Source organism: Equus caballus, chromosome 13 (genome assembly GCF_041296265.1).
Source record: "Equus caballus isolate H_3958 breed thoroughbred chromosome 13, TB-T2T, whole genome shotgun sequence".
NCBI lineage: Eukaryota > Metazoa > Chordata > Mammalia > Perissodactyla > Equidae > Equus > Equus caballus.
Genome location: NC_091696.1, coordinates 7192274 through 7213635, shown reverse-complemented (window position 1 = coordinate 7213635; position 21362 = coordinate 7192274). Strand labels below are relative to the sequence as shown.

At 43.7% G+C, this 21362-nt stretch overlaps 1 protein-coding gene across 46 annotated transcripts in view; it reads right to left on the bottom strand.

Moving 5' to 3' along the window:
* Positions 1 to 21362, bottom strand: part of LOC138917078 (heparan sulfate glucosamine 3-O-sulfotransferase 4-like) — a 103040-nt gene that overhangs the window by 71522 nt on the left and 10156 nt on the right. For 17 of the 46 annotated variants that reach the window (XM_070231505.1, XM_070231526.1, XM_070231513.1 and 14 more), the window contains 7 exons: positions 19074 to 19171; positions 10816 to 10910; positions 10467 to 10649; positions 8349 to 8826; positions 8133 to 8252; positions 6286 to 6491; positions 1309 to 1581 (listed from right to left, as the gene is read on the bottom strand). The gene's annotated coding sequence lies outside the window, so the exon portion shown is untranslated. Of the gene's footprint in view, positions 1 to 1308; positions 1582 to 6285; positions 6492 to 8132; positions 8253 to 8348; positions 8827 to 10466; positions 10673 to 10815; positions 10911 to 19073; positions 19172 to 21362 lie in introns of all 46 variants that reach the window. The other 29 variants (XM_070231507.1, XM_070231533.1, XM_070231542.1 and 26 more) reach the window with 11 other exon arrangements.

The following is a 21362-nucleotide window of genomic DNA, read 5'->3' as shown; positions in this document are numbered from 1 at the left end:
AAACTTCCGGGCCTTCTCAAAATGAGAAGAACCCTTCAAGTCCAGAAGTTGGCTCAACTTGTCTTTCCATCTGCTCCCTCACTATCCTGAACTATACACAGCTGCAGGGTGGGATGCGTTCCTCTGGAAGGATACAGCCAGAATTTCCCCTTGTTGCCTCAGAAAGTTTTGGAATTGGAAGTGTGGGGGTGTTTAGGCCCTGAGGTGAGTGGCAGGGGGAAATGTTGCTCTTGGATCTCTTGGTGAGGAATGAATGTCACCTGCTCCTAAGAGCCTTTCTCTCCCTCAGGAGGTCTGGGTGGTGGGCCGCGTCCCCACGCCTCAGCTGACCCTAACGAAAATGGGGGGCAGTTCACCCTTGCCCTTCCTCTACCCTTCCTGGAGCAGACGGGAGGAGAGACCTTGCAGCTCTGAAAAGGACCAGAGATATGAATCTTTTCCTGAAAACGGTAACTTACCTTCATTTAGAAAAAGTTGCTGATTCCTGAGTATCTCACAGGTGAGCAGTCAGTGCAGGTGTGCGTATGGGTGGGTTTTGCGATTGTGGACACTGGAGTGGCCAGGGCAGGGTCCAGGAACTGGGTGGGTCCCACCGAAGAATCTGTTATATGTGGGGTGGTAATCTGTCTGGAAGGCACATTCTGAGCTCAACAATGAGGTCTCCCTGCATGTGAGGACACCTCAAGGAAAGGGCAGAGATGCTCCCGAGGGAAACTTCCTCAGGATGCCCAGCTTGGTAGAATTATTGCAAGACCAAGAGATCACCTGGCTATCATTTGTAGGAATGGTCGTCAGGCAGCCACCCAGAATTTGGGGCAAAAGGAGACAACAAGTAGGGAAAAAGGAATGGTGGAGTGAGTGGAAAAGGAAAGAAAAAATGAGGAGGGGAAGAATGACCTTATCATCACTCCTCATGATCCCTGAGGGTCACTTCGAGCTCAAAATGTCCCTTCCAGACAGATTAACACCCCACATCCTGGCCATCCACTCCACCCAGCACTACCTTACCTAGGCCTCACCTCCTGGAGACTAATCAGGGCTGGGGGGAGCACAATGATACCACTGCAGCTAAGAGAACTTGGGATAGTCTTCGAGATTGAAGACAGTATCTCCAGGAATGTTGTCAAGGAGGTTGTCCTCTCATTTGGTGCCTGCCTTCCCAGCCATGCTATATCTTACACCAAGGTTACAGTAATTTAGGGGTGTGTTAGTTACTATATAACAAATACCCCAAAAGTTAGTGGCTAAAAAAACCAAGTATTTATTAATTCATAGTTTCTGTTGGTGAGGGATCTAGGCAAGGCCTACCTGGGTTCTCTGCTCCAAGGTCTCTCACAAGGCTGCAATTAAGGTGGCAGCTGGGGCTGGGGTCTCAGCTGAAGGCTTGACTGGGGAAATACACACTTCTTTGCTCACTTCTATAGCTGCTGGCTGGATGCAGTTCCTCAAGGCCTGTTGGACTGAGAGCCTCAATTCCTGGATGGCTGTTGGCTGGAGTTGGCTGGAGGCAACCTTCAGTTCCTTGTCATGTAGGCCTCTCCACCATGGCAGCTTGCTTCATCAAAGCCAGGAGAGAGTCTGCTAGCAAGACAGAAGTCACAATCTTGTAAACTAACGAGGGAAATGATATCCCATCACCTTTCCCTTATTCTATTAGTCAGAAGCAAATCACGAGGTCCAGCTTACACTCAAGGGGAGCAGATTATACAAGGGTGTGACTAGCATAAGAAGGGATCTTTGGAACCTTCTTAGAACTCTTCCTAACACAAGGGTTTCTTCTTGGACATCCCACTGAGTTCACTGAAGCAAAAGTGACCAAAGGGACCAAGTGGATCCTTGTGCTCATCCATATCCACGTCATCAAAGGTAAAGCTGTTTAATGGCTAAGCGGAGAAACGTCTGGTAAGAAAAACATCAAAGAGATTGAAGCATCCAAAGAAGCAGGGAAAGGTGGCATGGAGGTAAAGGCGGTGTGGGGTCATCATGAACGGTAAAGTGAAAGGAGCCCTTAGAACCACCTGCCTCACCACTGCCAGTATTCAGACTTAGAGGGGAGGAAAAATTAGGAGCAAGACGGCTCATCCTCGCTCCGCCACCGTATCTCCACTCTGCTCTAGCTCCCCGACTATAGGCCTAAAGAAGAAACCTTCAGTTCCCATAGAGATAGCCAGGCTTATCGAGGAAGCAAACCCTACAGCTTGCAAGGTTTAACTTCTGCTCTTATTGATATATTTAATATAGCACATCCATCATTTCAAATTTGCTTCTCACAGCTTGAACATCAGAGAGAATGAATCACACAATCGATGGCAAAGCCAGTACTAGGGAATTCAGCATGTAGCTCCCATTCTGGGATGTTTTCCATGAACCCATTGCCAAAGAGCTTCTAACCAAGGGAGAGGTGGTGGCTCAAAAGGGCTGACTTACTGGCTGGGGTCACAAGACAAGTCATACCTGGTGCCCAGATATTTGCTTCTATTCAGAGAAACACTGGATGAGGCAACGAGACAGAATTTGCACACTCAGCACATCTAGGCAGTGAACTGTCCAAATGAGGGGACAGTACCACCCAGGAGTGATCCCACACTCTTGTTCTGCTTCTAGTACTGTTTTCCTTTTTCCCAGATTCCAGTTCCTATGGGAAAGCAGGACTCTTACCAAAAGAAGGAAAACGTATTAGCTGAACAGTGACTGGAGAGATGAGGAGGAATTTCTCTAGAAACAGATTTCATGGGCTTGCTGCTTATACCCAGAGATCAGTGCTGTGCAGCTTGGGGGGTGTGGGGGGTGGGGGTGGGGGTCTCATTTACATGGTACTCTGTGGCACCTGAAGAATTTTCAGTGACATAGAATGTGATGGGAATGGGTTACCTGAATTTTTATACCCTCAAGCCCACACTCCAAACCTAATGTCAGGGCGAATAAAATGCATGAATTGACTGGTACCTTGATGTGGCTTGGGTATGGGAACCCCAGATCTCAGCTTCAGGCACTGTGAATTTCTCTGGTACCAGGTGCTGCCTAAGGGAATCAGCTTTCTTGAGGCAGCCTTCACATGGATTAACACTCAGAACTGTGCCGTAATCTGCAGCCACAATGAAGGGGCCCAGGCTATGAGAAGGGGCTCTTCTCTCTCTTTTTTTTTTTTAAAAGATTGGCACCTGAGCTAACAACTGTTGCCAATCTTCTCCTTCTTTTTTTCTCCACAAATCCCCTCAGTACATAGTTGTATATTTCAGTTGTGGGTCCCTCTAGTTGTGGCATGTGGGACGCCGCCTCAATGTGGCCTGAGGAGCAGTGCCACGTCCACACCCAGGATCCGAACCAGTGAAACCCTGGGCCGCCAATGCGGAGCGTGCGAACTTAACCACTTGGCCACGGGGCTGGCCCCGGGGCTCCTCTTGAGGCCTTTCCTCTGGAACTTCCATTGGCCCTGGATCAGAGCCTAATTTAGGTTATTTTCCTGGGGTCACAAGGACACGTTTGGTCTTCCTTAGGGAGGCCAAGTGGAAGCTCAGAGATTTGTGGAGGCTGCCTCCCTATCTCTCCCAGGAGACTCGGGGTCTGTTCCTTCCTTCTATGGGGGCCAGGAGGTAGAGAAGGAACTGAGTATTATGCAAGTTTAGCAATGCTTCACTGTGGGAGGGGGTTGGGCTGACAAGAGTAGGTAATTTTCCTTTGCAGGGATTCTTGCCCAGCTTGAGGCAACCTTCATTTGAAGCAGGATAATGCTGTTTCTACCCTCCACCTGAGGGGATTCCAGAAGGAATAAAAGTTACCTTTCCTCATTTGTCTTACAGGAAGTTCTGGGCTTCTGGGTTCAGGAGTTATTAATGGCTTTCATGTTTCCTGAACCCAAGCAGAAGTTGTGAGATACCTGTTGTACAGTCCTGTCCAGACCCTCATGTGGGAGGAGACTTTAGCTGGCTGCTCCAAGGAGAGAGGAGATAGGGGTTGACACAAGTGCTGGGGTGAGAGAAGGAGAGTTGCCTAAAGGTAGCAGTGGCTCCAAGACCCTGAGAATCAGGATGTAGAGATGAGTCCCTTAGGTGGACGGGTTCTGTGTGGAAGTCCTCTAGGAGACAGCACAATGTTTTAAGGGATGAAGTGATGATGCTGAGATGACTAATCATCAAGCCCCATCATCTTGAGAGCTGTCGCAAGACACGGCATTGCTCACACTTAGCACAGAGGCTGTGCAGCCACTGGCCTTTCAATGGGCCTGAAGGGCTTGGGCAATGAAAGTCCCAGGGGCAACCAAGATGGACTCAAGATCACAGGCTCTTACCTACATATTTCATGGTGAATACTTAACTAAATAGGCAAAAAGTTCCCATTAATGACTACTATTGTGTATCTTCCTACCCTTGAAAATGGGGTCTTTGAGCCAGATTTAATTTAGAAAAATTAAGTACTCCTTATTGTACTTCAATGTTGTGGAACAAATTTATGCTTTTTATGTATATTATCCCATTTAAACTTTACAATGCTTTGAAGTAGGTTTCTTTACCCTCTTTTATAGAAGGGCACGACCTGAAGGACAGAGAAGGTAATATATATTCAGAGTGCTAGCACAGAAGAGGGAGCCAGGGATGGAGAGCCCCCTTACGCTGTGAGGGATTCTTTGGATGTAAATGATGGCAAGCGCAATTCAACTGACTTTAAAAACAGGATCTGTTGACTCAGGCACCTGAAAAAGCTCTGGGAGTAAGGCTGCCCTCACGCAGGAGGATTCATATTGGGGCTCAGCTGATGTCATCAAGTTTCAGTTTCTATCCATTTCTCTGCTCTAGATTCTGGACTGGCTACCTTGTAAGTCTGTCTGGCAAGTTCGTAGCTACATCTTCCAAACTAAAAGCGCAGCTAAAAATGGGTTGTTTCTCCCACTAGTCCCTTCAGAAGTCCCACTGTGCCTTATTGTTTCCTGTTGGGTCACATGCCCATCCCTGACCAATCACTGTTGCCAAAAGCATGGACCAATCTTTTTGGCCAAGCCTGACTTCAATGCCCTCCTTTAAAGTAAGAGCGTTAGTGATAAACAACTCCACTTGACATGGACTGAAACTGACAACGGGGTTAGATCCCCAGAGGGCAAAAGAAGGACTATTTTTAGAAGGTGAGTGAATGCTGAGTGTCAAAATAAAAACAAAAACAAAACGGATGTCTACTTCAACCCTCTCTCTCACCACCCCATTTCTGCCTTCTTGTCCAGAGTCATGCCATGGACTGAAGGTTAGAGTTAGAGGAAATGCCAGTTCTGTGGACAGGAAAGGAACTCAAAGGGGAAGGAATCAATCAGAGGCCCCAACATCCATGCAGATAGACCATCCAATGATCTGATCTCTCACTGTCTGCTCCTTCTCATCTTAGAGTCCTTTACCTTCATTCCAGTTCAGTTATGGCCATATCCTAGAACTTATCACCAGCAACACTTGTGTGTTCTGAAAAAATACAGTCTGACATTCCTCCCTTTATCCTCTCAGCTTATGCCCTCAGCATGCTAATGCCTCAACCTATTCAGGAACTACAAGCCACTCTATACTTTCCCCTACTTACCTGACAACCTTTGTCTTCATTACCTCCCTCTCCAAGGAAAACTTCATGGGGCATCACTTAATCCTAAACCTAAATATACTGCTCTGCTCTAAACAGCCTACCCCCTTCTTTCATTCGTCCTGCCTAGCAAAATCCAACTCTGCCTGTTTTAGAACTGCCTTCAAATAAGGGTCTGCTTCCTCTTGGATAAAATCACACAAGTGTGTTTGTGCCCCATAAACTTCTGTTCTACATCTGTTGCTCAGCTCCACCACTGCCTCAGAATCCAGTCATTCCTCCTGTGTTACCATGTGCCAGACGCTCTTCCAAGCACTTGGGACACCCAGTGGAGGCAACAAACAGAGGCCCTGTCTCGGGGGAGCTTCTGTGATTGTTTTCTCAGTCAACTCGCTTGCCTAAGTTCTCAAAACAATTCCACTTTCCTACACCTTGTCCACACTCCTCGCTCATTGATCATATGTGCTGGACCACCAGAGGGAAACAGAGAAGTCATCAGATGGGAACTTTTCTTCATAAACACTTCAAAACAAAACAAAACCAAAACCAAAATGAGATCCTCCATCTCTTCTTTCCTCCTTCCTTCCCACCATACTGAAAGGTTTCCCTCAATGCTTTCCTTAATCCTCCCAACCTGGGATCTGCCCACCCTTTCCAAGTCACAACACTTTCACATGTGTGGACTATCTGCCTTAATTATCTACTTTTCCAGAGGACCAAGACTACATTTACCTCATCACAGCTGGAAACACCAAGCAGAGCTCAGAATCCTCTGGAGGAATACATTGGCAATGGGAGGGATCTATGGGGAGGTCCTGCCCAGCATGCTCTGGGGCGGGGCCACGTCCGGGGGCAGGGCCTGAGAGACTCTGAGAGCCTGTTTGGCTTCTTGAGGGCGACGGCACTAGCAACACGGCCAGACATCTCACCTCAGGCTTCTGGAAGATATGAGTTGAGATTTAATTCAAAGACAGGTTCTGAGGAAGGTTTCTGGATGCCTGAGTGACCTTCCCCACTGCCCAGCCTGAAGGATCCTTTCCTCCATCTGCCATTTCCATTACGGTGGGCAGGCCCTCACAGCCCCTGGGCCCCCAAACTCTCACTCCAGGCCCAGCCTGAGAAGGCGCTCAGAGGCCTGGGGGCGGGCTGTGCCTGCCCAACACCACCCCCTTTGACGATGGCACTCTTAGGAACTCCACCAAGGTGAGAATAGTAATAAATAGAGTAACAACATTGACAACTGTTAAGGCTTCACCTTACACTGGCTGCCTGGCCTTGCACAAGTAGCCTGAGTCTCAGATCTCATCTATTATGTGCAGATACTGACGTGTACTGATAGGGTTGGTCCTCGGAACTGGAATGAATGAGTAAAGAGTTTTGAACAGTGTTTACCTAACACTAGAAGTTTAATATGTGCTACCCATTATTATCACTCATTTAAAATGCTAGGCCTCCTCTTTATTATTTTAGAAGTATCAATTTACCACTCATTCATTCTTCCTTCCTTCAGAATGAATTTATTTAGTACCTAACATGTGCCAGACACTATGCCAGGCTCTGGAATACAATGGTAAGCAAAAAGGTAGAGTCTCTGCCTTCATGGATCTTACAGTCTAGAGGGGAGATCAGGCAGAAATTAATCATACAAGATTGTGTAAATGTCCCATGTTACATTCTATGAAGGGTTCATGAGCTGGTTGTCGGTGCCAAGGGAGTTTAAAACATGGGGATTTGGCCTAACCAAGGAGAAGAGGGTCTTCCTCACCCACCCCTCAGGAGCTGATAAGGCTTAAGAGGTAAAAGGTGAGTAGGAGACAACTTGGCAAAGCAGGGAGGGAGAAGTGTTCCAGGCAGAGGAATCTGGGTGATGAGAGCAGGGAGAGTGAGGAGGGAGGAACGTGATGCAGCAAGAAGAGGGTAAAGCGTGGGAGGCACCGATTAAGCAGAGTTCTCTGGGCCAAATGAACTAGTTAAGTCTTTGGAGCAATGGGGAGCCAGGGGAAATTTTTAAGTTAGGATTTCTTTATATGTGTAGGGTATTCAGATTTTAGTTGTATTATTTGAGTTTCCAAAAGATTACTGTGAATTAATACTGTGAATTAATGAATTACAGTGATTTAATGTGAAGAATGCTTTGGATGGGGTAAACAGGATGTGAGAGACCAGTGAGAAGGCCACTGCAGTAATCTACGAGAGAAATGATGTCAGCATGGACCACAATGGTGGTGACCAAAGTGGAGTAACGTGGACGGATGTGAGTGGCATGACTTCATTAATTCTAATAAGACGGAACATTTTTCCTTTTGTTTCACTCCAGTGCCCAAGAGGTACAGGTTGGTGCAAGATGTGGGGTCTTTTATAGAGTTGGACAAGTCAGCAGACACGAAACATTTGAAAAGGCTGCTTGAACTGCTGACTAGCCAAAATCAAAGAGGAAGTTGACCTTCAACCCTTTGTTTTATTCCAGCTGCAGAAGTCATTTTCAGTTACTCTCTGACTCAAGTAAACACCACTCCCTGTCACCTTATCCCTTTGAGGGTTGGTTCACTTCTACATTTTCACTGGGACATGATTCTCACCGACAGTAGAAAGTTCGGCACCCAGACCTGCAGATGTGAAGACACTTGCTCCTCTCTCGAACTATTAGTGCTTCTGGGAAACACGTCCCAGTGCCAAACTGTCCTGGTCCTGAAATGACCCTGTTATTTGGGGAGGTAGTAAAGGAAATTACATGTGTTAAACCCCGAGCGGCACTCTCTTTGGACATCGAAAGGTGTAAATGATAAAATACTTACTAGACTTAAAGACCAGGGAGTAAACGGGGGGCTGGATGCTGCCCAGACTCTGTGTGTCAGCAAAACATATCTGAGCTCAGCGAAGTAATCCAGGACCAAGTGTTTTCCTCAGTGGAATAATTAGACAACAGAGGTGGGCAATTTAGAAAAGATAACTTCTTCTGTCCATGCTTTAGAATTTCTATTACAAACAAAACCCAATCCTTAGCAAGATTTAAGAGCATGGGACAAAGACTACTAGATGTTGAACTGCTGGGAGTGGAGCCCACGTTTTACTTATCTTTGTATCCAAGCACACCCGCAGTGCTTGCCACAAGGCAGATACTCAGTGAATGTTGGGTGGATCAAGGATTCCTCTGTCTTTTCATGGGGTATTTATATGGTATGGGAATTCAGTCATTTTTTGCCCCACTAGGTAGAGATGGATGCTTTCTGTTCTCCATGTTTACTTTGAACACCATTTAGCTACAGGGATGTTCTAAAATGAAATAATAAGGAAACCAGCTTTAATACGATTTTATATATACAGACAGATACACTTTCTGACCACGTGCAGATATGAATGCTCTCCCTGGAAGATGCTTTTGTAACCTAAATTGCACTAGAATGAGGTTAGAGATGGGGAAGAAAGGGAAAGTAAGGCAAAGCTCACAGCTTAATTTCTAGACAGGATTGCTGCTTTAAAAATGAATTTCAGGTGCTTCTTGGCATACTTGGCCCAAGCACTGGAGATTTAACAGTGATTTGTGATTTGGTGTGACCCAGAACATGGCCCAATGGTCCTCTATCCTTTGAAGCCGTCAGTCTGTTTTCTTGATTGCTGTTCTGGACTTTCTCACCGTCACTAACCATCAGGGCCCCATTCCTTCTGCTCTGTCCTAGTGGAACAGTCCCTTGACCTTCATTCTCCCACTACTCTAGTCTCGACTTCTCCTTGTTGCCAGATTACTCTATTATTGCTTCTCAAATTGTGGTTCCCAGACCAGCAGCATTAGCATTGCCTGGGAACTTATTAGAAATGCAGATTCTCGGGCCTCACTCTGGACCTACTCAAGAAGAAACTTTGATGTGGGGCCCAGCAATTTTAACAAGCAAGGTAATCTCCAAGGTGAGAACCACTGCTGTACGTAAAGCTCAGTTCTGAGCATATCACCCCTTTGCCCAATACCCTTTATTGCTTTCCTGCCGACAACCACATGAGTGTGTGTGTGTGTGTGTGTGTGTGTGTGTGTGTGTGTGTCTGTGTGTCTGTGCGCGCCCTTCTATCCAAGGCCTTCTGCAATCAAGCGCCAGCTCAGGTGTCCCCACGCAGGGAGGTGTGTTCCACAGTCATCCTAATGGGTCACCTGTTCTTCCCTCTGCTCTCCTGCCGCCTCTCTCTGTTAATGTTGGGTCCTCTGCTATAAATACCCACCTCCTCCCTCTCCTTGGAGAAACCTTACTCATTCTTTAAGGCTCACTTAAAAATTAATATTTATCTAAGGAATCCATACCTGTGCCTTTAAAACCAAATAGTACTGAAGGCTTTATAAAGAACCACGGCAGGCCCTCCCCCACCTCACAACCCCAATCCTTCCTATCCCCCCAGTTCCATTCCCCATGGAAACCACTTGAGCCGTTTCTATCATAGTTGTTCTGGTGTTTACCTCTATTTATATAACTAATACGCAAATACTTGTATTTAAAAGTAATTTAAAAATATTAGACACTAACTTCTTGCCGTGGTAGATAAAATTTGAGTAAGTAAAATTGCAGGTGGATGAAATTTGGTCGACACCCCATTCCCCTCTTCACTCTTCTCAATCTTTCCTCACTTAAATCTTTATTCATGCAAAGTTCATCTTGGCATGGAAGGTGACCCCTTTCCTGGAACGTGTTCAGAGACTGCTCCTCCCCTGCTCCCACAGAGCTGTGTATCTCTCTTAGTGCACTGTCCCCCTTGCCCTTCCACGTTTGTATGTATGTGTCTCCCATTCCCACCAGCTTGTAAGAGCCAGAAAAGTCTAATCCGTCTTTTACTTTCCCAGAATCCTCCCAGGGCAAAGCACAGGGCCTGGGATATAGCACACACTGAGCAAACGTGGCCAATTTAACCGTAAAGTAAAATATCTGCCTGACCTTTGAAGCTTGCTGGTGTGACAGCAGTACTTGGAATGAGTCTTCCCGTTCCAATGTGGTTTTCCAACATTATTGTGGGAAATAGTAAACTGGAGTCAGGAGACTTGAGCCACACCACCTTCTTGGTGACTTCTTTTAAGACCTTGGGGAAGGCACTTAATGGTTTTGCTTCCGTTTTTTCATCTATAAAGTGGCAACAATAATATCTATGGACAGAGTTGTAGGGAGGACCAAATACAACAGCACAGGTTATCGGGTATAAGGCGTTACATTGATTCCTTATGTTTAAAACAAAAAGGCAAACCATTTTCTGGTAGCACATAGGGCTATAATGAACATTAAAACCAACCTTTAAATAGAAAACTTTATTTTTAGATGATCCAGGGGGTCTTTCTTCCAAGATCAGCCTAAGATTTTTTCGGAGGAAACTGTATTCTCATTGTCCTGAAATTTGAAGCAAGAAAACTCAATCGTTTAAGACCATTTGCCTATTCTTACTTGTTGATGAGAAGTCACGACTACTGCCACCCTTTTAGCCTCTGAAGGAATTGTAAGCTTTGTCTTGATTTGATGGCTCAAAAATAAAATCTACCAAAGGTACGTTTTCTAAGCCTCGTCTGGCTCTACCCATTAGAAAAGTGTGAGCTACTGTTCTATCAAAACTAATTATATTTTAAATCTACAACCAAGTCTCAATTACCAAGGTTAATGGGACTACATACATACATAATTCTCTCTTACATTTATCCAGTGTTTTTAACTTCTTCAAAGCACTTTTCACTGTACTGCATATATAAAACAGATGCATTTTTTTAAATCCACAAATAAGGTAAAAAATAAATCTTCAGATCAATAATTTCAACTTTGTACCTGTCAAAAGCTATTAGAACTTGCAAAATTGTCTAATAGGACTTTCATTGCCCTACTCTCCTCTCGACCCCTCTCAACTAAGGCCAGAAAAGACCGAAAGATCTGGAGGAATCTCCAGAGGAGAGGAAGCCAGAGAGGGAAGGAAGCCAAGGACCTGGGCCATCCACAGCCTGGATCATTAGCTCCAGCGTAATTGAGAATAACTGACTGTATGTGTGACTATGGCCAGAAAATCCAGAAAGAGATAAAAAGGCAAAGAAAATGACGTGTGAGTAACAGTATTTACAGGGTCTGTCTTTGTCATTCTCTCAACAAGCATTACTGAGTGCCTACTGTAATGACAGGTGCTTTCAACAAAGAGGATGGACACAGCATGAACAACCCAGGCAAGACTGCTATTTTCATAGTGATGACCTTCCTGAGTGGTGCAGACAGACAACAAACACAAAGACACACAACTTCACATAAACGAGATAACTTCAGGTGGCACTAAGCTCTGTGGAGTCCATAAACACAGGAATGTGATAGAGCCTTGGGGAAGGGATGCTGTTGTCGATAAGGTTGCCAGGGAAGGCCTCAGGGTATCGGAGCTGCAATCTGTGAGAAGAGCCCACCCTGTGCAGGTCTGCAAACCAGATGATGGAATGAGTGAACTCGCCAAGTATGCTAGAGGGAGAGGGGTCCAGGCCAGTTTCAAGGGTTTCCAGGAAAGTCACTGTTCTGTGGTTATTCACTTTGTGTCCTTTTAGGGATATTACTAAAACCTCTCCAGGACCCCGGATTTATTGCCTCTACAATGCGGGTTGCTAACACTGATCACCTGGACAGGGGAGCGCTGAGAAATAATGGGTAAACAATTGTGAGGAGCCACATAAATGCTAAATAATGCTCATGGTAATAAGCTTTTATTAAAGTCAGCACCTTGATAGGCAGCTCACAATCGGATACCTTGGCAAATGTGTAAATTGACGTGGCTGCTCCCTGTGCACACCAGCACCATCCTTTAAAACAGAAAAAAATAAATGAGCCTATGGTCATGATATTCGAAGTAGTTAGTGATCAAACAACTGTCTGGAGAGAAAGCTGGTGTGTGAAGTGTACAATGGGAGCAGGAAGATAACGGCACATCACAGCCCAGCTCACGCAGAGGATAACTCATGAATTGACTGGATGCTTGCTGGTGCACACACCATCCGCTCCAGGGTGGTACTCTAACCCCGTCAGGACTAGGTGCTGCCACCAAAAGGCCCAGCAGACAGGAAGGGGAGTGAGAAGGAGCCAGAACAGAAGCATCTCTGGCAGCAGCCCTCTCTGGCCCTCTTGGCCTTGGAAAGCCACCCCTGGGGGAGGAATGAGCAGCCAGCACCAAGGGCCCTACCTTGGAAGGGCACCAAGGAAGTGGTGGGGGGTGTGAGGGAGGAGGGATGAGCATTGCATTTCTCCCTACGAGAACGAAATATGCCAACGCCAGGAGAGACTTCAGTTGTCGTTATAACTGAGCCTCCCCACACAGAGATATGAGTCCACCCCTTAGAAGCAAATCTTCCTCCCCCAAAACCTCCCCCCAAAATATAACATTAACATCACAAAAAATGAATTCTTTTTTGTGGGTCCTACCATCTCTTTGATATAAATACACAAGTGCCTAAACATTCTTTCCCATCTCCCATCCCACATCGGCAATCAGATTGTGACACACACACACACACACACACAAGCACATGCTCACACAAATACCACACACACCCAATTCCTTTGTTAAGCCCTGGCTCAGCTATTATAAGGTACCTGTGGAGTGTAGGTCACATAGTAGAAAAGTTTAAATTACTGTTGCTTCTACTCTGAAAAGCAGACAGGAAGAAAAGACAATAAAAAAGAAAACACTTATTTTAAGGCTGATACTAAACACTCTACTCCACGTTCACTGAGGTCAATTTCCCACTGTGGGATGGGGAGAATCGAGATGATCTCTGAGGTGCTATGAACCCACAGTGCAGACTTCACGTTTTGAGGCTTGACTAGAAACGACGGGGACGTGAAAAAGAACATGGCGAGATAATCCTAGTCTTCAGGAAATTATGGTTTAAACTGGGCTGGAGAAAGACCAAGATCCTCAAAAAAATCTAAGTGATTTTAACCAAATGGAGTAATTTTAAAATGTTAAATACACTGGGATATCATATTAAAAGTATTCTGGGAGAGCATGCCGCATGGGACATGGTAAGTGCTGAATTTCCTGCTGCTAAGGGAGGCATTCCTATCTGCCAGTGTCTCATGCTGCTCAGACCTGAACCATTCATTTAGGTAGACCATTTGTCCAAGTGCGTCATTTCCCAAAATAGCCAATGGAGGACTCCAGGGAGAACTGTCCTGAGGAGATGTGGTCATCCTCAAGGCCAAATCAGTCTAGACTAAGATGGTTCTTAGCAAGACTGCCCAAAGGGCTTCTAGACTTTGTTTGGTAAGTGTTAATGCCTTGGTAACAATGGACTGTTGACAAGGTGGGAGATAATGTCAGAAGGAAGGAAGGTATCCGCTCACATCTTTTGCTTTTAACTTAAGTTAACCCATAAAATCCATTATCAAACCCCAAGGAATGCTCCCAATTATTGTCTTGGACCCTTCATTTTGCTTTGCTTTGTTTTTCTTTTTTTCAACTCTCTATTTCTGTTTTTACCTGGCACTGACTTGCTTGACTCCTCTTCTCCCCTCAGCTTCTGGCTCTGTGCTCCCCCTTTAGACTTGATGAGTAATTTTGGTTTTCCTGCTTTTCACCTTTGGCACCCCTTCAAAAATGGGTTAGGTTTATCTTCTGGCTCTTTCTACTTCTGACTGCTTGGAAGTTTGGATCATACTTAGCCAAGTTTTGATCCCAGGACCTTTCCCTGGCTTTGACCTGTCTCAGTGGCATCTGTGCTGGGCTTGACTCCTCCAGGTGAGGGCGTCGGCAAGAGGGAGGATCAAGCAAAGATCAAGCAAGGAAACAGGAAGAATACCTGGCTCAGCTTAAACTGTGCAGGGCACTGAGGCCTTGCTGGCCGTCCAGTCTCTGCCTCCTTCTTCCTCTGCTGCTTTCATTCCCTCCCGTCTCTGACTTTCAATTTTTATTAAGTTTCCACCTTCTGACTGCTCAATCCTCTTCTAGCATCCCTTTGTAAGATTGAAATGGGAGTGGGAGTGATATCCATTAGCCAAAATAAGTTCCATAGCTGGGAGAAACTGCTGAATCTCTGGTGTCTTTATAGCACTTATCAAATCCCAATTAACCATATTAGTTGGCAAACTGCTCTGGCTTCCCAGGGGGTCAGCTGGTAGGTGAGTCAATAACTATCTGTCAGATGAATGGATGCACACACACTAGTTGTGTAGCATGGCATCAGGTACTTTAAATAATACAAAGTATAAGACTTCATCCTTGGCTGAAGAAGGACATCTTCTCACGGCCATTCACAAAAGGACTGTTTGGAAATATCACCAAGCGCTAGACCAGCTTCGCTATTTCTTCTAGAAAACAAGAAGAAATCTCTTGTTTCAAGAGATGTTTGTGTCATCTCTTAATGCACAACTGGCTTCATGTGGGCAAAAGGGAACGTGAGCAAAGCCCTGGTTAAAGCATAACAGACACCCTTGGGCTAATGAACTGTCGAAGGTAGTAGTGTCAGCGGATTTTCTACATAACTGCTTTGTAAACAGCAACACGCATAAACCATAAACAAGGAGAATGAAGTGAGCACCCACAGTCCCACCACTCATGTCAAATCATATAATGTTGATATCACCCCAGAAGCCTCCACTCTCCTGTCTGATAATCTTTCACTTACTTTTCTTTATAATTTCATCACCTTTATAGACTCCCATAAAACATTTAGTTATATCCAGTTTGGGAATCAAAATAGATGAAAAAACAACAATTGCAGGTGCATTCAACATTGGACATGAAAAAGAAAACTGGTTTTTTAATAAGATACTTGAAGTGTACACTTTCCGTAGGTGATCAAGACATTTACTCTTTCGTCCATTTTTATATTTGCTGACTGCCAATCACTCTACTCCTTAATACTTCAAAGGTATTTTTCCCAAAGCTGCCTTTTGTCTTACACTAATGCTTTCCCGGACTCAAGTGAATTTTGAAGGAGACTGAGCTCATCATGATGAAATGGATGTTGACATTCCATAACCATCACTGTAATTATTCCTAATTTGTACTTTGCTTCAAAAACTCTCTTCCCTTGCCCCCTAAAGTCTGTACTTTCAGAATAGCATCTACAGCTTTAATTATACCTGACAATAAACTACTCTCACCACAAAATCTTGTTAATCACGGTACGTTACTATCTTCAAATATCCTGTTTTTTTAAAACTGCATTTATATCAGGTTCCCATAAAGTTACAATATTAGCAATGAATGTTTTAACTGTTTCTGTAATTACTGTTTGTAATTACTACAAATTAAAGTTGTACAAACTTTGGATTGGAGGCTGGTTGAATTATCTACCAAACTGGGGTGAATGGTCTTTTAATCAACTGTATACTGAACAAATCTACAGAGTAAAAACTGAGATGGAATTTGAGTGACTTGGTGTCCATCGAGAATCAAATCTGATGCTGTAGTGTTAACAAGGGACTTCAGGTCCAGAATGATTCTGCTAATCACACTTCTTCCAAATTAGTCAGTTAATGTTGTGGGTCCTGATGAGACAGGATTTAGGAAGGCAGAGAGCGGCGGGGAATGCTCCTGGTGATAGGATCCTTAGAGCAAAGGACAGAAGACAAAAGGAGAAGGCTGTATTCGTGAGAAGTGAGCTGGACCATAAGCGCTATAATTAGAAGCTTATAATGTCACCACACTGCTTTCTGTAATGTAATATTTTTGTTGTCTGTTATTTTCCTTGATTCAGGTTTTGTATTTTTCATGATGTAATAGTGAGATCTAGTCTCATTTTTCTGTGTATTTGGATACACTGAGTAGAGTGCTCTGGCTGAGTAAAGAGTTTCACATATGGGAGACTTGAGAAACAAGAGTGGCAAGGAAAGTTAGGTCAGATTATGAAAATTCTTAAAATGTTTATATTGGACTTAATCCTTCAGAAGTCATTTAGTGTTCTCTTTTCTTTTTTTGTAATTGAGAGCACCATGAGGAAAGGAGTGTTTCTGATGATCTATTTTATTTTATTTCTTTCTCTTTTCTTGGAGGAAGATTGGCCCTGAGCTAACATCCGTGCCCATCTTCCTCCATTTCATCCGTGGCTCGCCTGCCACAGCATGGCCTGATCAGCAGTGTATAGGTCTGTGCCAGAATGGGAACCTACAAACCCCAGGCCGCCAAAGAGGAGCACACAAACTTAACCACTACACCACCGGGCTGGCCCCATTTTTGATGATTTCTAAGGGGTAAAAACTAGACAGGGAGATTAGGTAAGATGATATAGCAAAAATTCAGGCATTAAGAAATAAGGTTAGACTAGGGTGGCGATGGCGGCCATGGATTGGAAAGGAAGGAAGGATGGATGCAGCATCATAAGGGAAAAATTTGCTTCTTTCCCTTTGTCTTTTCAGCCATTTGGGCTTAACGGTGTTCAGTGCTCCTGATTTATTTCCCTTCCCATTTATATTTTCCTTCTTCCCTCGATAATCTACTTTTGCTTTCCCATTTTTCCCTCTCTTCTCTCCTTTGCTTGCATTCTTATCACCTTCCCTGATAGGACGATGACTGAATCAGGCAGGTAGACATGAAATGGGAGATCTGAGTAGAAACTAACTATAAGATTTACTAATTAGAGTATGTTGCTGCTTAACACATTTTTTTTTAACCTTTCATCTGCAGTTAAAAAGAAGAAAAGAAAGGTGAGGAGGCAAAAAAGGAGTAGAGAGGAAAAGGGAGAGACTCATTTATCCATTCATTCAAGAAGTGCTGTGTTTCCAGAGAAAGAGAGAGTGCCAAAGAGATAGAGAAAACACCACACAATAATTTGTGTTATTGTAGTTGTATCATCTATTTCCCCTTCTAACTCAGTTGGGTAAAGTAGAGATGCCAGATGGGAGGCTAAAGACTAAGGTGAGATGGGCAGTCTCCCTCCCTCCCTTATTGCCTGCTGCTTCTCATATCAAAAGATGGAGTCTACATCCCTCCCCCTAGGCCTCAGTGACTGGCTCAACCAATAGGATGCTGTGGAGGTGACTTTCTGGGACTTCTGAGGCTAGGCTGTAAGAAGCCTGGTCTTTTGGAATATATCCTCTTGGGATGCTTTCTTTTGGAACCCAGCCACCACTTTGAGAGATGTCCAAGTCACATGAAGAGGCCACATGCAGGCCCTCCAGTTGGCAGCCCCGAATAAGATAACAGCCAGCATCCTCAGCAAACACAGAAATGAACCATCTTGACATCCAGCACAATAGAGGCAAAGAGGATTTCAGCCCAAGCTGACATCTGACTGTACTTCCTAGGAGACCCCAAGCAAGAACTGCCCAGCGAATCCCAGCCAATCCACAGAACAATAAGAGACAAGAATAAGTTACTGTTTCAAGCTACTCTACTTTGTTGTGGTTTGTTATACAGCAATAGATAACTTTTTTCATCCTTACACGAGACACAAAGAATATCGAAAGTTTGAAGATTCATAATGCCACCCGGAATGCATGTATATTTTTTACGTATTTTTTTCCTTTTAAAGGTCACTTTCTTATTCGTTAGCCTTGAAATTGGAATTTGAATTGACCTTGATCAGAAATCCTAAGAAATGCTTAAGCAAATATTTTAAGCACTATCATATTTTGAGTACTAGTTCAGGATAAAGTGGTATTGATGTGACAAGAATAATGGATGTGTAATTAGAAGATGGAGTTTAAGTCCTAGTTCTGTCATTTATTACTGTGTGGCCTACAACAAGTTATTTAACATTTCTGCTTCCCAGTTTCCAATGCTATAATGTAATCGAAGGTATTTAGTGATGCATGACAAAACACAGACATTCAGTGAATTTCCATTTCTTTCCTTCCTATGAAAGTCCTGTACTCATAAGTGCAACCATATCAGAGCCTATCATACTGCTTCCTAAAACTAAATATTTTTATTACGTATCAAATGTTTCCCTTGATAACTATTTCATAAGCTTCCATAGTGTTGCCTTTACTAGTGTGATCTGCCTCACTTTTCCTGTGGGATAGTTTATTTAATAGATTTTGGGGACTCATCCTGTTGCTGGATTCTTACAAAGACTCTTTTGTGATAACCTTCTTTGGTTTTCAAGGACATGACCCTGTTTCTCGAGTGTGGTTCCCTACTGTAGCATAAATGTTAACAAGTTAAATGCATATCACATAAGAATTTTAATTGTTCATCATATGTTTATGTATTGAAATATAGAGTCGAATTGATATAATTGGTAACATTACCCATTTGCTTTGATTTGAGATGTCAAGTGATTGAAAAAATTTTTAATTCAGAATTGAATTACCTTGCTTATTTGAATTTATCATTTTTGCGTAATTAGGATGAACTAATTTTTTTTTTATTAATGTTATGATAGATTACAACCTTGTGAGATTTCAGTTGTACATTTTTGTTAGTCACGTTGTGGGTACACCACTTCCCCCTCTGTGCCCTCCCCCCACCCCCCCTTTTCCCTGGTAACCACCGATCAGATCTCCTTATCAATATACTAACTTCCACCTATGAGTGGAGTCATATAGAGTTAGGATGAACTAATTTAATTTGCAGTTATCCTTAAATGACTTAACTGATGTCTGCTGAGGTTCTCAAGGCCACAGGATTATGGAGTCACGCTGAACATCACTCTGTCTCTTAGGGTTGGAAGTACAAGTGCACCTTGTGAAGCCTGGAGACAGAAGTTACAAGCTTGATTTTTTCTCCATTAATGTTTTTTTTCTGTTTTGTCCCCCTCACCTCACTCTAGGCTGCGTCATGTTTCCCAGAAGGACCACATATTGCATTTGGAGGTGGTCCTCCTTTTCCAACTTTGTTCTGATTTTATGTCATTTTTACTTGGTGTTGAGCTCACATCTCAGTTCTGCAATGGAAAGCTGGTTATTTATCTGGTAACTTGTGGTTGGAATCCCCAAGAGAGTGCTCTTTATAGAGACTGAGGGTCCTTTAGCAAATATTGCTTTTTGATGATGCATTTTAATAAGCCTTTTAAAAATCTGGATACCAGACTACCGGCTAGGGTACCTGGAAGCAATAATTTTAAAATAGTGCTTTTCAAACTGTCACTCCTGACCCACTAGTGGATTATGAAATAATTCTAGAGGGTGTGACAAGCACTTAAAAAACAACGAAACAAAATGGAATAGATAATATTAGAGTGTATTACACGTAAAAAGGTAAGAACAGTTTCATAAAATTTTTATATTCTTTTGGTGTGTGTGCGTATATACTGATTTACGATAAAACATAATTTATAGATTTATTTTGTGAGTTGCCATCAAAAGAATTTGAAAGTCACTGCCATGGATTTAAAGTTATCTGAAACACAGTTTTGTAATATAGCAGTTTGAAATGAAGCCCCAACAATATATGTAACAAATAAAAGTGTAGATAGGTTTTAGCTGCAAATTTTAAAGGGATTGGCAAGTTACTTTTCCTGAGAAGTCTAGCCCTGGGATGACTGGGTATTTTCCAAAGGGCCAGGAACCAGTTATCCCAATAAACGGTAGGGGCCTAAATGCTCTCTCCCTGGGAGGCTCTGAGGTAACGTTCCTCATCTCACTTGTAATGCTGCTGGTGCCCTGCTGCAGTGGCTGTTGGAAGTACTGCGTCTTCCCTAACCAGATCAGAAGGACCCAGTTTTCCCAAAGTCTTGGTCTGCCAGAAAGATGGCATTGCACTTCTCCCCGATTTGTGGGACCTGCACCCAGCTTGGAGAGCTGGAAAACTCCAGCCCTTAACTCCCCTCTTTGCTAGGGAACCACGTTTTCCTTCCCACTGGATCCTTGGAAGATGGGAAGCAGCAGTAAGGTTACTTGTGTTTTATCCACACCATGTGAGTCTGTGTTTTTGTGTGAAGGCTGACTCATGTGGAGGAAAGTTCTATGCCTAGAATTATAAAATTAATGCTAATCAGAGTAATGCAGCATCCCACTTCCAATCTGCTAATGAGCTTTGGGGAGAGATGGCACATCTTCCTGCAGCTGATGGATGCCCCTTTTAGAGGATCTACGACATCCTCCCCAGGTCTTCCCTCAGCTGGGCTAACACACTTCAGAACAAAAGAATCCTCAGGGCAGGATGGGACCCCTTGCTTTTTGGTTCTTGTCCCTTGAATCAGTCTACTCTCTGTGCCACTAAAATGGCTGCCTATTAAACTCATCAGTGGAATCTGCCATACTGTGTCACTTAAACTTTTTCCATCTGCTTATGGTTTTTACTTGTTTTGCATAGAAAGCCCTGACCTAAATCTCTACTCTTCTTTTATAATGCTTTCATTTTGACCTTACTACTGCTGAAAGTCAACCAAACTCATTCATCACTCTCCCTCCCCCCAATCTCCATGAACATTATCCTGTTATCCAGGTTTTTAACATACGCTCAAGAGATTGTCAACAAAAATGGACTAAACCTTTACATGGAACTTCTTTACCCCCACATGGGACATTTTCAAGAATAGGAGCTTTCAGATGAATTAGCAATGTAGATAAATTTGTTACCAACACTAGAATCTCATTCTAAAATATTTTCTACAGCTCAAAACATGGCATAAGGCAGATTCCTATTTAAGAGAAAGGGCCTTCTTTTAAGTTGTCTTGAAGATTCTGAGACTGTCCTTAAGAGCAGTGCTATGAGAGGATATGAGGCACAATCTCAGTCACCCCAAGAGTTAATTTAAATGGAGAAAGTGAGATGGTTTCCCAAAACATTGGAATTGATTTTTCCCTGAGTCTCTCCATAGTTGTAGATTCTGATAATCACAGAATATAGAGAAGGAAGAAACTTGGTGTTCCTTCTAACTGCCTCATCTCACAAACCAAGAAATTGAGGATCAGAGACATGAGGTCATTAGAGTCATCCAG